Genomic DNA, 16,004 nt, shown 5'->3' with positions numbered 1-16,004 from the left:
TGTCGGTATCTTGGCTCGATCTCATACTGCCATCACTGACTCATATGCCAACTTAAAGCTTTCTGGTAAAGGTTTTCTTTCATCTTAGTAATGAAAATTGATCAGTTGAAGAATATCCAATCCACGTGGTAGTCTAGCAGTTGACAGACTGACTTCCCATGCAGCCAGTTTTCAGGTGCAGATTGCAAACTAGATGATGCCATACAAAGTAATTATGCACATTCACCTACATATACAACAAGCAAGCAGTGCATGCTGCAGTGACCTCCTAAATAAGCTGAAATTTGATACATGAGTAAGACATACCAAGTGGATACAAATAAGCCTTATGGAGACAAAGCTTGACAAGATTGATTTTTTTTTTTTTAATTGATTTTTTTTTTGCATACTACCATGGACCACTCTACTGTATATCCAGCCTTTGATGATCTGTGGAGCTCAGGTTTCCTGGCCCTTAGCATTTACTCACTTCCTTAACTTGGTCAGGAGCTTGAGTGCAGGCTGTTAGGCATTAATATTAATAGCAGTCCTTTGGGGTGCATACAGTGCCGGCTGCAGCTTCACCTTCCCCCTTTTTCCTCTGTCGAGTGTCACAGCCCAGGGAGTTTAGAGGATTAGTTCAACTGGCAGACCGAAGATCTCAGCATGACAGCTGACCAGCAACTTGAAGCAGAGAACCCCCTCCAGATCCAACTACACTTTAAAATAGTTGAAGCAGGCTGCAGCACCTTTCCCCAGCACATGGTCTGTGAGTGCAGGCTGTGACAGGGGGTTGAGTATGGGCTGTGTCAGGCATTCGTAGGAGGATCAGCGGTGTCTTGCAAAGGGCCAGTTGCATTTTTCTTTTACACTCCCCTTCTGATAATGCATCCGTCGATCCATGGGATGGGGGAATAGTCAAGATGCTGTGTCTGGCGGCCAGCCCGAAGATCATCGTAGAAGAGGCATATCCAGCATGAAGCAGTGATTCTTCTCCATTTGAGCTACTTTAAGAGAGCTGAGGCAGGCTACAGCAAATTGCAGCACAGGTCACAGTGAGTAATGCTGTTACAGCCTCAGGTGAATCAGGGGGGAGGTGATGTCTGAAATTCAGATTTTTGAGGGTCACTGCATGTGCCCCTGTGGTTCTCCTACTCAAAAAAATCAGCAAAATGCTATTTTTTAAGTTTGGGAAGTTAGTTTAATTAGCGATTTTAGGCATGAAAATTGTGGCAGCGGCCAGCTTGGATTTTAAGCGATCTTTTTTCAAAAGATCCCTGCATTTCCAAAACTGCAGTTTTTGCCCCAAAACATTTTGGGATGGAATCCTTGGGCTCTTCTATCCCAAATTCATGCCAGGATTGCATAAAATTTGCACTTCAGGAGCATCCTTGCACCATGTGTTGCGCAGACTGACGAGTCGGGAGAAACCAGCTTAACCTCTCCTGTACTAAGGTGCCAAGATAGGCAGCCACCTTTATTTTTGGGGACTGGAAATAGTGACCAGTCCGCTCTTAAGGATGCGGATGCCCCGTACCCAAGAAATGCAAAATAGAGTCATCACAGGATGACTTAATGCACCCTAGTCTGGATGTGTTCTCCAGTTTTTGAAATTTTTGTGCAAAGCCTTGCACAGGAGCTGTACTTCTGCACAGTCCCGCTGCGCCTCTGACTTGTCTCCTCACAGCATAGCCTCACAAGGCACATCTTCTTCACAGGCTGCCACTGTTCAGAACTTGTGAGACCTTTTTCAGGAAGATACTGATGTTGCTCAGTTTGCTGATCCCTTAATTTCGGGGGCTGCTGCTCCCATGGCAGAGGGCCCGGGAACAGACGCTGGCTATTTTGATTATGCTTTGGCTTTACAGTAGAACCAGGGGACATTCTCATGGGTCTGCATTTATTTAAGTCTTCTGCTTTGCAGGATCTTATTTTGGAGTCTCTGAAGGAGTTGGATTTAGTCATTAAGCAGGCTCTTTCTGCTTCCTTCTCCCTTATGTGTGGAGTGAGAGTTCAGTTTTCAGCATTTTCTTGGCATTTCGATATTAACTATTGATTTCAGAGCAGTGGGATTCTCCAGAAGGATCTCTCAAAGTAGCAAGAGCCATGTCCTGTCTGTATCCTATGGCACAGAAGTGTCAGCAGCTTTTAGTTAGCTTCCATTGAATTCCTTAGTTTCCCCTTCCTAGCACAGGCGGTTTGGTGCTCAAGAACATGCAGGACTGCCGAGTGGAGGTAGTTCTCAGGAGACTTTGGGAGTCAAAGCTGCCTCGGTGGTGTCTGTTGTCACGCATGCTTGTGAACCTCCTCCTCAGCTTCTTTTATCTGGTGTGGATTATGTATGACATTTCTGTTCTGGATAAAGCATCAGCTTATTTGATTTCGGCTCGCAGAATGCTCTGGATCAGATATTGGACTGGTGATTCTACCCCTAAAGATACTCTTGCCAGACTCCCTTTTAAGGGGTGCCTATTCCTTGGGAAAGACCTGGATAATCTCATGTATTGTGTGGTGGACCGTCGCCCCAAGAACTTGCCTAATAATAGACCCAGAACCTCTAGATGCTCAGGGCGCTCTTATTTTCATGGCTGTTAATTTAATTTTATAATTTTTCTTATAATTTATATTCTGCATATCCTACAATTCTATGCAGATTACAAATTATTCAGGTACTCAAGCATTTTTCCCTAATTGTACCGGCGGGCTCCCACTCTAACAAATGTACCTGGGGCAATGAGGATTAAGTGATTTTCCCAGAGTCACTAAGAGCAGACATTCTTGACTGTATTCTAGTTTGACGTCGCAGAGATTATTCTAGGGCTGCAGGCAGAGGTTCTCTGGATCTGAGCATAACCAAACCTCTGCTTCCCTTGCTGCTCAATCTACCAGGACGTCGCAATAACACCAGGCCGAATGAGGCCCCTCTATGTATCTGGGGCAGGCTCTCAGTGTTTCTGCTGGCCTGAGTCCAGATTTTGTCTGACCATTGGGTTCTGGATTTCATTTGGTTCAGCTACTAGCTGGAACTTGCCCAGTCTCTATTGGATTAGTTTGTGGACTATTCTGTCCACAAACAAGGCGCCCAGACAAGGTCAAACCACTGTGAGAAAGTTGCTCGATATTCTGGCCATGGAGCTGGTGCCACCTGAATTCTCAGGCACAGACAGATTCTCCATTTATTTTATTGTGCCAAAGAAAAGCTCTGATGATTGAGGACCCATTCTGGACCTTACTCAAGTCAATGCAGCACTCAAGTGCCATGCTTTTGCATGGAGATGGTTCGATCTGTCATAGTGGTGGTGACCCCAGGAGAGTTCCTTGCCTCTTTGGATCTGACAGAGGCCCTCTTGCTTGTTCTTATTTACCCAGACCATGGGAAGTTTCTCAGATTTCATGTTCTGAAAAAATCATTATCAGTTCTCAGCTCTTCTCTTTGGGCTGGCGACAGGTCCTTGCACCTGTACAAAAGTTATGGTTGTAGTAGCAGCTCACCTGCGCAAGATGTGACTTCAGTTGCGTCCCTGGCTGGACAACTGGTTGATCAGGGCCCCCTTGTGTCTGAGGGTCCGTGCAAAAGAGGTAAGGCTCATGAAATACAAAAGAACACAGAAGAGATTACTGGATGAAATTGAAAGAACTGAAGCAAGATATACGGCTGGCAAAAGCTTTTGGCTGAAGAACAAATGGCTAAAACACAAAGAATGGTGGAAAATACTTTTTTTTTTAAAAGGAATATTAGTCAATGGAGGAAAGCTAGAAATGGAATTATGAAACTGAAAGATTCTATGAACCACTATTTTGGGAGAGTGATGAGGACAACACAGATGTGCTTTACAAATACAGTACTTCTGTCTTCATTGAAGATAGTCCTGGAGTAGGCCTTCTGTCAGCTGATAAAGGTACATATGAAATGAAGATGCTATTGCACAGTTTACAGAAGAAAATGTTTGTGAACAATTAAAAAAAAATAAAAGTGGACAAAGCCATGGGGCAGAATGGGATCTATCTCAGAATCTTCAGTGATCATAGAGCAGTTTTAGCAAGCTCTCTGCAAACTGGATGGTTGAATAGGCTGGAGTGAGCTTGGACAGCAAATTCAGCATTTGGAGCCTAAGACAATACCAGGTGAACTTTACAGTCTATGACCCAGAAATATTAAAAAAGAGAAGTTAATTTAATCATGTATTTTTAATGAATATAACTAATGGTCAGACTGGATGGACCATTCAGGTCTTTATCTGCCGTCATTTACTATGTTTAATGAATTATTTGAGACAAGGAGGTTCTGCGGGATTGAAGAAGAGTGGATGTGGTTCCTCTTCACAAAAGTGGATACAGAAGTTGGAAACTTTAGACCAGTAAGCTTTACTTCAGTGGTTAGAAGGGTAATAGAGATGCTGCTCAAGGAAAGGGTAGTGCGTTTCTTGGAATCTAGTGGTTACAAGGTCTTAGGCAACATGGTTTCACCAAAAGAAAGTTATGCTAAACAAATAATTGATTTCTTTGACTGGATGACCAGAGAATTGGATCGTGAACATGCATTAGATATAGTTTGTAAGGGCCTTTGATGTAGTCCCTAATAGGAGGCTCATAAATTAACTTAGCAGGCTAAATTGGTGAACTGGATTGGGAACTGTTTGACTGACAGACATCAGAGGGTGATGGGAAATGGTGTTTACTCAGATGATAGAGAGGTATGTAGTGGAGTGCCTTAAGTGTCTGATTTCTATTCAGAATATTTTCGAGGGACATTGCTGAATAGTTAGAAGGAAAAGTTTGCCTTTTTGCAGATGACATCAAGATTTGCAACAGAATGGACTCCCAGGAGAGAATGGACAAGAGATTAAATCTACAAAAATTAGAAGAATTGTCGAATGTTTGGCAGTTAAAATTTAATGTGAAGAAGTGCAAAGTGATGCACTTGGAATGTAGAAAGCAAGAAGAGCAGTATGTGCTAGGGAGTAAGAGACTGACATGCATGGACCTGGAGAGAGAGCTTGGGATGATAATGTCCAAGGAACTCAAGATGACAAAACAATGTGACAAGGTTAGTGACTGTTCTCCAAAAAAATGGTAGACTGTAGAGAGGGGTATAACCAGCAGAAGAAAGGAGTGTTGATACCCCTGTACAAATCATCGGTGAAGTCCCACTTGGAACATTGTGTCTGGTTTTGGAGGCTGTATCTTTCAAAGGACATAAAAAGACCTCAGGCGGATCAGAGGAAGGCAACAGCAATGCTACAGGGTTTGTGCCATAAGATATATAAGAAGGGGGGGGGGCGTGGCTTGGCTGCGAGCAGAGATGGAGGCTTAGTCAGAAAGCTCCTTCTCTAATTACCATTTATTTAAATATTTGAAGCCTTTTTTTTAACCCAACTTGACACTGTGGAGAGGAAAGCAACAAAAGAAAGTATTGAAGTAAAAATTGTGAACTTACTCGCCGCGGTGAGATCGGGAGAGTGACTGATTGAGCAGTTCTCTGCTTTTTCGGATCCCGACTGCTGTTTTGCGTTCCGGTTTCCTGATTGACTTGTGGGCAGAGTGCTCTGAGGCTCTGAGAGGAGGTGTTTTTGTGGCACGAAGACAGCGGATCGGACGAAGAGGCTTGGAGGACCAGCGGGGGATTTGTCCAGTGCAGAAATACAAGCTCAGGAATGGCGGTTATGGCAGTTTAAAGTGAACTGCCTAGAAATTAAGCTGATGAATAAAGCCAGAGTTATTAATCTTCACTGTTGTATCTGCCAGTATGGTTAAGCTTAAGTTTAAGTTAACTCTTCTACTTGCTTTATATAGTTTCTAATACAAAAGTTTGATCTTCTCACAAACGCTGAATATATAGAATGACTCTGAGGTTACAGCTGACTGCTGACAGTTGGTGACTAAGAGAGTTTTTATTGTGATGGGCTAATGTTGCCAGTGCTATATGTTATCCACTGTTACTATAATTCCTGTTCATAAATAGAAGTAAACAAATGATTGATTTCATTTTCATGCTGAAGCTCTGTTAAGCTGTGAAGCTGCAGTTGACTGTTGACAATTTGAGAACAGAGGAGTTTGCTACCATAGAGTAGTTTTCAAGAGCTCTAATTATAAAATAATAAAGCTGGGAAAGTGGTGGGAGGTGAAGGATAAGAAGTCTGAATAATATTGCTAAAGAGTGTTATCTTGATATATAGTTTGGCTTTAAATCAGATTTGCTATTGTTGGTTAGAAACAAGGCAGGAAGTTTTTTAAGCCTTTCTTTCTTAAAATGGCTTCAGGAAAACAAGTAAAGATAGATGCAGCATTTGCTGCGGGTAAAGCCAAATGGTCCAAAACGGACCCTCCCACCCCATCTAAGGTTCTGCTGCCATCAGATCCTGCTGAACATTTTGATCAATTAATAGCGGAGCTCAAAAGCATCAAGGATATGTTACAAGAGAATAGGGTGGATATAAGGGCAATGCAAGAGGTGATGGCAACTATGGCCAACCAACTAAAGATATGCAATATCCGCTCTGATCAATTGGAAGAAAGGATGGTAGAAACTGAGACTCAGAGATCAATTTGTAAAAAAGACCACTTGGTCATAAACATACTTGAGAGGGAAGTGGAGGAATTGAGCAACCATAGTAGGAGATGCAATATTAGACTTGTGGGTTTGCCTGAGGGAGTTGAGGTGAATAATTTAATCCTATTCCTTGAAGAAAACATTCCAAAGATTCTTTCACTGAGCAAACATCTACCTTTTGAAATAGAAAGAGCCCACCGTATTTCATCTAGGTCTTGGCCACCTCAGAGCTCTAGACCAATAAAATTCAAACTTCTAAGATTTCAACATGCTTTTGAGATAATTAATAAGATCAAGAAAGAAAAGAATATTAAATGGTAGCAATCAAGACTTCTCTTTTTCCTAGACTGTGAAAAATACAGCAAACAAAAGGAAAAAATTTGAGTTTGAGGAAGCAGCTGAAACAAATAGGAGCCAGATATGGGTTGTTTTACCCCGCGGTCATGAAAGTGACTCATCTAAACAAAACTGTAAACTATGAAGATCCGTCAGCATTGGAAGAGTATATTAACTTACACTCTGGACCTATGTCTTAAATTGAAACTGAAATTTATTTATTATTATTTTTATTTCATTAAATGGTATTAAATCAGTTATTATCAATACATAAAGATTTTTCCAATAGATTAACTTAATTTTTATTTAAAGAACATATTAGTAATGAAATAGAGTAAGTTTTGTGATTGGCTGGGATTTACAACAATTGATAAGATATTGCATGAGTAATAGAATTCACTCGCATATATTTAGGAGTGGAATATTATTATTAATATGATATTCATTTTAAACTTATTTATAACAGGATTATATTTTAAATTTAGGCCAGTGAATGTAGGTAATTTGAATTGAGGGAGGTTATGGTCTTGTGAATTATTAAGTTGATTTATATGGGACTGTTTAAAAGCTCAGGCTTAGTTTATAGACGATTATAATTACAAATTAAAGGTATATGGCAATGTCATTAAAGTATAAAAGAGACAATTGACATGTTTTTAAAATTTAAGATATTTATAAGCGCATTTGTGAAAGTTTTTAAAATCAAAATAACAGATTTAGTAATGTTTTAGAAATTAATGAACTTTTTAAAAAATATTTTATTTATTTTTAAAGTATATGACTGAGAATGTATCTGTTGGGTTAGGAGGTTAGGTTGGATAGGCATTAGGGGAGGGCTTGAAGGCTATTAATCCAATGCTTGCATCCAAGGTGTTCGTATTATTTTTGGGCAGGGGACGTGTATAGAATTATTGTTATCTAAACAGCTGATTAATGAGAATATATTTTGTTTAAATGGGAAAATGAATTTTAAATTATTTTCCATAAATGTCAATGGGCTCAACCATCCAATTAAGAGGAAGAAAACACTTAGGGGTCCTTTTACTAAGGTGCGTTAGGGCCTTAACGTGCGGAATAGTGCACGCTAAATTGCGCGCTAGACTACCTTAACGTCAGCATTGAGCTGGCATTAGTTCTTGCTGTGTAGCGTGGGTTTAGCGCGCGCTAAAATCCTACGTGCGCTAAAATCGCTAGCACACCTTAGTAAAAGGAGCCCTTAATTTTCTAAAACAACAAGATGCGGACATATATTATATACAGGAAACACACTTATCCGCTACAGAACCCAGGAAATTAAAAGAGGAATAGGTTAAGTATTGTTTTTTTTGCTCCAGCAGTAGGTAAGAAGGCTGGGGTGGCTATCTTGGTCCATTCAATCAGCTACATTCAATCAGATTTCTTCAGATCCCTTAGGCAGATGGGTTCATGTGGATATGAGCTTGGAGAATGATACGCTGGTGCTCTTCAACATCTATGCCCCTAATTCAAATAAAACTGAATTTTTCAAAAATCTTCAACAGTTAGTATTACCACTGGCTGCTTCAAATGTAGTTGTGGCAGGGGACTTTAACGCTGTTATGGACCCAATGTTGGACAAAAAGCTCAACAAAATTCTACAGTAATTAGGGTTAGATAACTTGGTACAATCCTGTGGATTGAAGGATATATGACGGATCCTTCATTTTGATGCTCGGGAATTTTCTTTTTGCTCCCACGTTCATAAATCATTTTCACGAATAGATTATGTTTTTGTTTCAGATAAATTAGTTCAACAGGTAACAAAAGCCACCATAGATCCAATTATTCTGTCGGATCATGGTAGGGTTTGGATTTAATTTAAGTTTGCTGAACAAGATTGTAGTAGCCCTGTGTGGAGATTTAATAATACATTGCTTGTAGACTCAAACTTTTTTGAAGAATTTCAATTAAAAATGAATGAATATTTCCAAATCAATGCCTCAGAGGAAATCTCATTGGAAACATTGTGGAATGCTTTCAAAGCTACCATGAGGGGGCAAATCATATCATATTCGACACATATTAGGAAACAAGTTAAAAGGGAATTTTCCAATTTGAAACAAAATATTAAGGATTTGGAGTCAAAATTGGCTATGAAATGGAAACAAATTACTTTACAGGCCCTCCTAAAAGCAAAATATAAATATAATGAGATCTCTTCACAATTAGCAAGGAAAGATTTGTTTTCTCAACAGGCTCTGTATTATGGAAACTCGAATAAAGTGGGAAGATTATTAGCTAATTATCTTAAAGCTAAAAAAGAAAAGTAAAGATTGTGGTGATTAAATATGAGAATGGTGAAACTCATTCTCAAATTGGAAATATCTTAAAACAATTTTTGAAATATTATAAAGCTTTATATTCTTCTGAGCTTTATTCAAATAAAGAACTTGAGGGTTTAGAATTTTTAAAGTTGATCAAGGGACCAAAAATTCCCGAGCATATAAAAGGTAATCTTGAGGTGCCTATATCACTGAAAGAATTACAAGCAGCGTTGAAGTCCCTTAGAGTTGGATCCGCTCCAGGGCGTGATGGTTTCACTGTAGAGTTTTATAAATCATTCCAAATTACCCTATTACCTCATCTTTTAAATTTATATCAGGCTCAACTAACTAAAGGTTGCATCTTAGGTACTATGGCAGAATCTCTAACTATGGTTTTGCCAAAGCCAAATAAAGATCCCATGTTGGTTTCAAATTACAGGCCTATTTCTTTGATCAATGTAGATGGGAAATTGTTGGCTAAGTTATTGGCATTGCACCAAATGGGTTTCTTTGTTCAAAGACATTCTTCAAATAATACTAGATTTGACTTTTCACATGCTAAATTTAACAAAAACCATGGAAGATCCAGCCTTCTCTGTGTCCTTAGATGCAGAGAAGGCTTTTGATCATGTGGCATGGACCTTTATGGCTCAAGCAATGGATTGGTTTGGTATAGGTTTCGGTTTTATTCAAATGATCCAAATCTTGTATAGTTCCCCTTTTACCAGATTATATATCAATAATACTTTTTCAGAATGTTTTCGTCTGCAGAGGGGGGGAGTTAGACAAGGATGTTCATTATCTCCTTCGCTGTTTGATATTGTTGTGGAATCCTTGCTATTGGCTATTCAACAGCAAAGGAGATTCTAGATATTCCTTATGCAGGTTGGAATATAAGGTATCTGCATATGCAGATGATATTTTGCTTCATTTGAGGAATCCTGAAACTATCATTCCACATTTACTAGATTTGATTGATAGATTCAGAAAATTTTCTGGATATAAAATAAATTGGAATAAATCGGAGGTTCTTTCGCTAAACGTACACTGTCCAAAAGGATTATTTGGCACATTCCCTTTTCTTTGGGAAGGAAGAGGGTATAAAATATTTAGGCATTTGGGTTCAGAAAACGTTAGAAGAGATAATGAATGTAAATGGTCTCACATTTCTGAGACCATTTACTTTCATTGTCTCTTGGTGGGGTCTTCATGGTCTCTTGGTGGGGGAGAGTCCAGACGATTAAAATGATGATTTTGCCTGTGGTTTGCTACCAAATGGGTATGTTGCCAGTTTATTTTCAGGAGTCCTTTTATAAGAAATTAAATAGTATTCTTACTAAATTTATTTGGCTGGGTAAAATTGCTCAAATTGCTTTAGTATCTTTACAAAAACCAATTGCAGCGGGTGGGGTCAATTGTCCCAATTTTTATATGTATCAGGCCTATATACTGCGTCAGGGTATGTATTGGATCCTCCCCGAGCTCATGGAAAATCTTCTGATTGGTTGTATTTAGAGTGGCAACTTATGTCCCCATTATGATTATTTCATGTGTTGAGTATCAAGTTACCCAGATATGTTAAGGACAATAGTATTTTATTTGACACCTAGAAAGCTTTGAAATTTATTAACAAATTAACAGATATTCCAGTAGAGAAATCCACTTATCAATCCTTATGGCTAAACTCCAAGATTCAAATTGGCAAGTCTGGGATCTTCTGGAAGCTAGATGATGTTACATCAGATGAGAAAATGCTTGATTTTTCATAACTGCAACAAACATTTGGTATTGCTAAGTCTCAAAATTATAAGTGGTTGCAGTTGAAGCAAGCCATTCAGAAGAGGTTCCCTGATTGGCAAAATCTAAAAAATCATTATAGCTTGCAGGTCCTATCGTTCCAGACAGATTTTTTAGGACATCAGGCTGCCCGGTGGTATAAATTAATATCTGAATTCTTGAATAAAACCCAAAAATCTAGGGCTCCTTATATCAAGCCGCACTAGCGGGGTTAGCGCGTCGGACATGTCATCACGTGCTAACACTGCAGTCCGCTTAATTTTCGGACTGAGAAAAAAAGACCACATTAGCTCCTATTACAAAAAACTACACCAATGGAAGTGCAAATACTTTTCAAATTTGCATGTATCTGTTTCAAACAAGTCTGGGGTCTAGCACCTTCCTACCTGCAAACACAGGTGTGTGGCACAGTTGTTGGATCTACAGCCTCAACACCCTGGGGTTGTGGGTTCAAACCCCGCGCTGCTCCTTGTGACCCTGGGCAAGTCACTCAGTCCTCCATAGTCCCAGGTACGTTAGATAGATTGTGAGCCCACCGGGACAGATAGGGAAATTGCTTGAGTACCTGATTGTAAAAACCGCTTAGATAACCTTGATAGGCGGTATATAAAATCCTAATAAACTTGAAACTTCATACTACACAACCCCACACGAACCACCAGAAACAAAAACATCTTTGCATACACAAAGATCACAGGCTGCAAATACAAATCCTTCCTGGACAGAACCTTCATGTACCAAGCAAACAGACAGCAATCCTAGCTGGGAAATTGCATAAATGAAGCCAAACAACACTACAACGCATTCCGAAAATCAATTAAAATCACTCTATTCGACAAATTTATTACCTAAATAGATGACCTTCTCTTACTATGTTATTTCCTCGCTGCAATTCCTGATGAAATCTCTCAGGTATCTCCAACCTCTCATATTTTCGTTCCCCATATAACCCCATTCTCTTATGTAACTTTTCTCTCCATGCATCTGTAATTCTGTAACCCCAATCTCTTATGTAACATTTCCTCTTAATGCATTCTATAATTCGCTGATTGTCAATGTGAACCACCTAGAAGTCATTTGATTATGGAAGTATAGAAAAATAAAGTTATTGTAATTATTATTAACCCCTGCGGCCGGCTAAAAAACTAACTCCTGCTCAATGCAGGCATTAGTGGCTAGCGCGGAAGGTGATTTAACGCATGGTATTATACGTGTTAAACTCCTACTGCAGCTTGATAAAAGAACTCCCTAGTTTTAGAGACATTTGGAGCATTGAGATAAAGCAGTATATTTCAGCGTCTCGATGGCCATGATTTTGGACTTGGAGGATGAGATGTACAGCGTCAGCATCTATGAGACAAACATGGTTTTTCTTGTTACACAGATCTTTTTGGACCCCGGTTAGGTTGCAAAAGTTAGACAGTTTTAATCTAATAGATGCTGGCACTGTCATCTAGACATTGGGACACTGGATCATCTGTTGTTCTATTGTCCTTTGGTACTCAACTTTTGGAAGTCAATATGGGGAAAGATTAATAACATATTGGAAGCATCAATTCCACTGACATATGAGGTAGTCATATGTGGAACACTATTATATATTAAGCCCCCCATGGACCGATATAAATGCCATCTTTTCCTAATTATGACCGGGATAGCCATGCAGATGATAACCCGTAAATAGAAAAATTACGATCGCCTGAATTTTCCTTTCTGGTGGGCAAGTTTATGTTCCAGCTATAGATATGAGAAAATGAATTCTGACATGTTGGGGCAAAACAATTTATTTAAGCTGGTTTGGGGCCCGTTGACATCTTTTGCTACTTCATTATAGTTGTACTTTGGTTATTATTTAATTTTTGTTTATTTTCATACACATCCAGGGAATGGTGAGAGGGGGGAGGTTATTTCTATTTCTTTCTTAATTTTAGCCCTTTGAGTATATATATCCAGGATGGGTAGGAGGAGGGTGGGATGACATTACTATTTTAAATAGGGGAAGTTATTGAAAGAATCTGTTTTTATTGATTTTTATTGATTAATCATTGGGTAGGTGGGTGGGAAAAAATGGTTGTTCATGCATATTTGTACGATGAATGTGCTTTTATTGACTTACTAGTATATTAACGGGTGCTAGCTGTCTGTCTTTCTTCCCCCCCCCTTCTTCCCTGTGCAGCAGCCACAGCAGCATTCCTTCCCCCTCCATGTCCCTGTGCAGCAGCATTTCCCCCCACCCTACTTCCCTGTACAGCAGCATTTCGATCTCCCCCCACTTCCCTGTGCAGCAGCAGCATTCCCTCTCCCCACACCACTTCCCTGTGCAGCAATAGCGTTTTCTTTACCCCCCTTCCCTTTCCGCAGTCCCGACAAACCTGCTGATTCCAGCAGCGTGTGCAGCACTCTACACACGCTGCTTCAGGGTCTTCTACTGCCCTGATTTACTCTGGCACGTCCCTGATGACATCATCAGAGATGCGGCAGAGCAAATCAGGGCAGTAGAAGGCCCCACATCATCGTGTGTAGAGTGCTGCACAGATTGCTGGAATCGGCAGTTTTGGAGTCGGGACCGCGAAGAACGTAGCAGCTGGAGTGTTTTTTCAGCGCTTCCCTTCCCGCCCTGCGAGGTGTCGTCGTGGCTCCTCTCGATCCCAGCCAGCATAGGAAGCCTTCTCCGATGCTGGTGCCACTGGTGAGAGACGCCAAATATTGGGGAGAGCAAGGAGTCCAGCGCTGGCGGCCAGTCCTGTCGGCGAGTGTGGGTAGGTGCTGGGAAGAAGGCTGGGGACTCGCGCATGCGCACTCCTGCAGCCACAGACCTACGGATCATGGAAGCACATAGTTAAGAGTGCGCATGCGCAGCTAGGGTTTTATTATATAGATCATATTGATACATATTTGTGTTTTGCACTTTTGATATTTGGAAAATCAATAAAGAATTAAAAAAAACAAAAAAAGATATATAAGAAAGGACTGGAGGACTTGAATATATATATATATATATGCTAGAGGAAAGGGGAAAGAGAGTGAGCAGAGTTTTGGTTCAACCTTCTCATAGATGCACTGAAATAATAATTGTACAATTATTTCCAATAAAACATTGTTTACTAAGTTTAACAGGAATCTTGGTTCAAAAGGCATTTATTTGTACAATGGAGGCACATTACAAGTTAGATAGTGTAAATGCAACTTCCCTGATTTAACGCCTTCAAAATTCCATCCTACTATAGTTACTTATATATACTTAATACATGATGACATTTTACTGCCTGCATATAATTGGTCAAGAATACTTGATACCATATAAGGTGTTTGCATGCATATTGGGAGAGTGTCTTTCACCCTCGCACAAGAAGTCCTAAAAGTTACATTTTAATACTAGCTTATCTAATAAAGAAAGATACAAAAGAAACCAGGAAAAAGTATTACAATATAATATACTTACAGAGGAAAAATTATCCATACACACAGCTTTAAATCATTTATCCTTAAAAGTCAAATTGCTGCTTCCATGTTACTGAGTCACTTAAGAGCATGCACTGTGTCTCAGTGAAAGAGAAGGGGAGTGGCCAATCCACTCCCACAAACCCTACGTTTTCCTATATGAATCCTCCAGTACATTTTTTAGGTAATTATATTTCAATCTAAGACCTTTTAATATGAAAGTTCCTACATTAATAGTTTACTAAAATTTAATTCATCATATATGCATTTTGTATATCCAATTAGCATTTCTAACTTTACTCTGCAAAAAAGGAGAGGGAAACCCCCTCCTCCCCTGGAATGTTATCTCTGTAGTAAGAAGAAAAGTCCATCTTTATAGCAACCAGGTCAAAAGCCAAACCTTATCTGCCACAGGTCTCTGGAGACCAGACTGGGCACACATTGAAACAATGGAACTAAGCCTAAAGCCTGTGTTATCTTCTCTTGTACTTAAACAAAGCTATCAATTAATTCTAGGGTCCTAAGAGAATGCTGCTCTTTCCCTGTTTCCAGTGACCTCAGCACAAAGCACATATATTTTCAAATCAATATATTATCCCATGTTTGTCCCTGGTTTGTGTTCTGGTTTATCCAACTGTCATTTTATATAGCCACTCATAAAACCTTCTCCTCTGTTCTTGGATTAAGTCCTTATCTTATCAATCAACTAGTAAATCCAGAGCAATGGGAGGGAAATATAATGGCTATTTTATTTTTTATGCCCATTCCACCACATACCTGTCCATTTTTAGTAGGCTTTCACCCCAGGCTCATTCAAGTTGAAGGGCCACATTAAGAGGTAATATGAAACATACATTTAAGTACTGAAAATGAGGTGATATGATACATACATTTAAGTACTGAAAATGTGTTCATATATAAACAAATCTCTTCCAGAGATGTTGGGATGGTAAAACTAGAAGACATGAGTAGAGGTTGCAGAGAGCTAGACTTAGGAGTAACATCAGGAAATACTTTTCACAAGGAAGGTGGTGGATGTCTTCCAGGAGAAGTAGTAGAGTCAAAAACATTGAGCAAATTTTAAAATGCATAGGATTGACACAGGGAATGCCTAAATAGAAAGAGGATGGAAATACAACATGGCTTTTGAGGTTTAATATTGGAGATGAGTAGTAGAAACTAAAACCAAAGCTAGACAGATTTTTATGGTCTGTGGCCTGCAAATTGCAAAAGACTGAAGGTTCACCAAATCCAACATGAGAAAAGCAAGACCGATGCTGCACAGACTTCTATAGTCTGTGTCCCTCAAATGGCAAACTCTTTGCCATTTGAGGGACACAATGTTGTCAGGACATTTAGAAGTACATAAGTAGTAGTCTGGATATTTTCTGGGTTGCTAAGGAGAGTCTTGCAGGTGATGCTTGAGATAGATCTAGCTATGTTAGTTTGGTTTTATGCATTTTTTTTAATAGTATGGTTTTTGTTTCTTTTTTGAAGGTTTTGTAGTCTGGTCGAGATTAGTAAATTGGAGAGTTGGTGGTCTAGTTTTGCTGCTCGAGTGGCTAGGAGGTTGTCGTACAGTTTTTTTCGTTTGACATTTCTGGTTGGAGGGTGTGTGA

At 39.6% G+C, this 16,004-nt stretch overlaps 1 protein-coding gene across 3 annotated transcripts in view; it reads left to right on the top strand.

Annotated features, from left to right (window-relative positions):
- The window catches only part of ATAD2B (ATPase family AAA domain containing 2B), a 528,611-nt gene that overhangs the window by 271,847 nt on the left and 240,760 nt on the right, over nucleotides 1–16,004 (top strand). The gene's annotated exons all lie outside the window — the stretch shown is intronic.

The sequence above is a fragment of the Geotrypetes seraphini genome, chromosome 3, assembly GCF_902459505.1.
Source record: "Geotrypetes seraphini chromosome 3, aGeoSer1.1, whole genome shotgun sequence".
NCBI classification, from domain to species: Eukaryota; Metazoa; Chordata; class Amphibia; order Gymnophiona; family Dermophiidae; genus Geotrypetes; species Geotrypetes seraphini.
The sequence above is the reverse complement of the archived record's forward strand: the minus strand, read 5'-3'. Positions and strand labels throughout refer to the sequence as shown.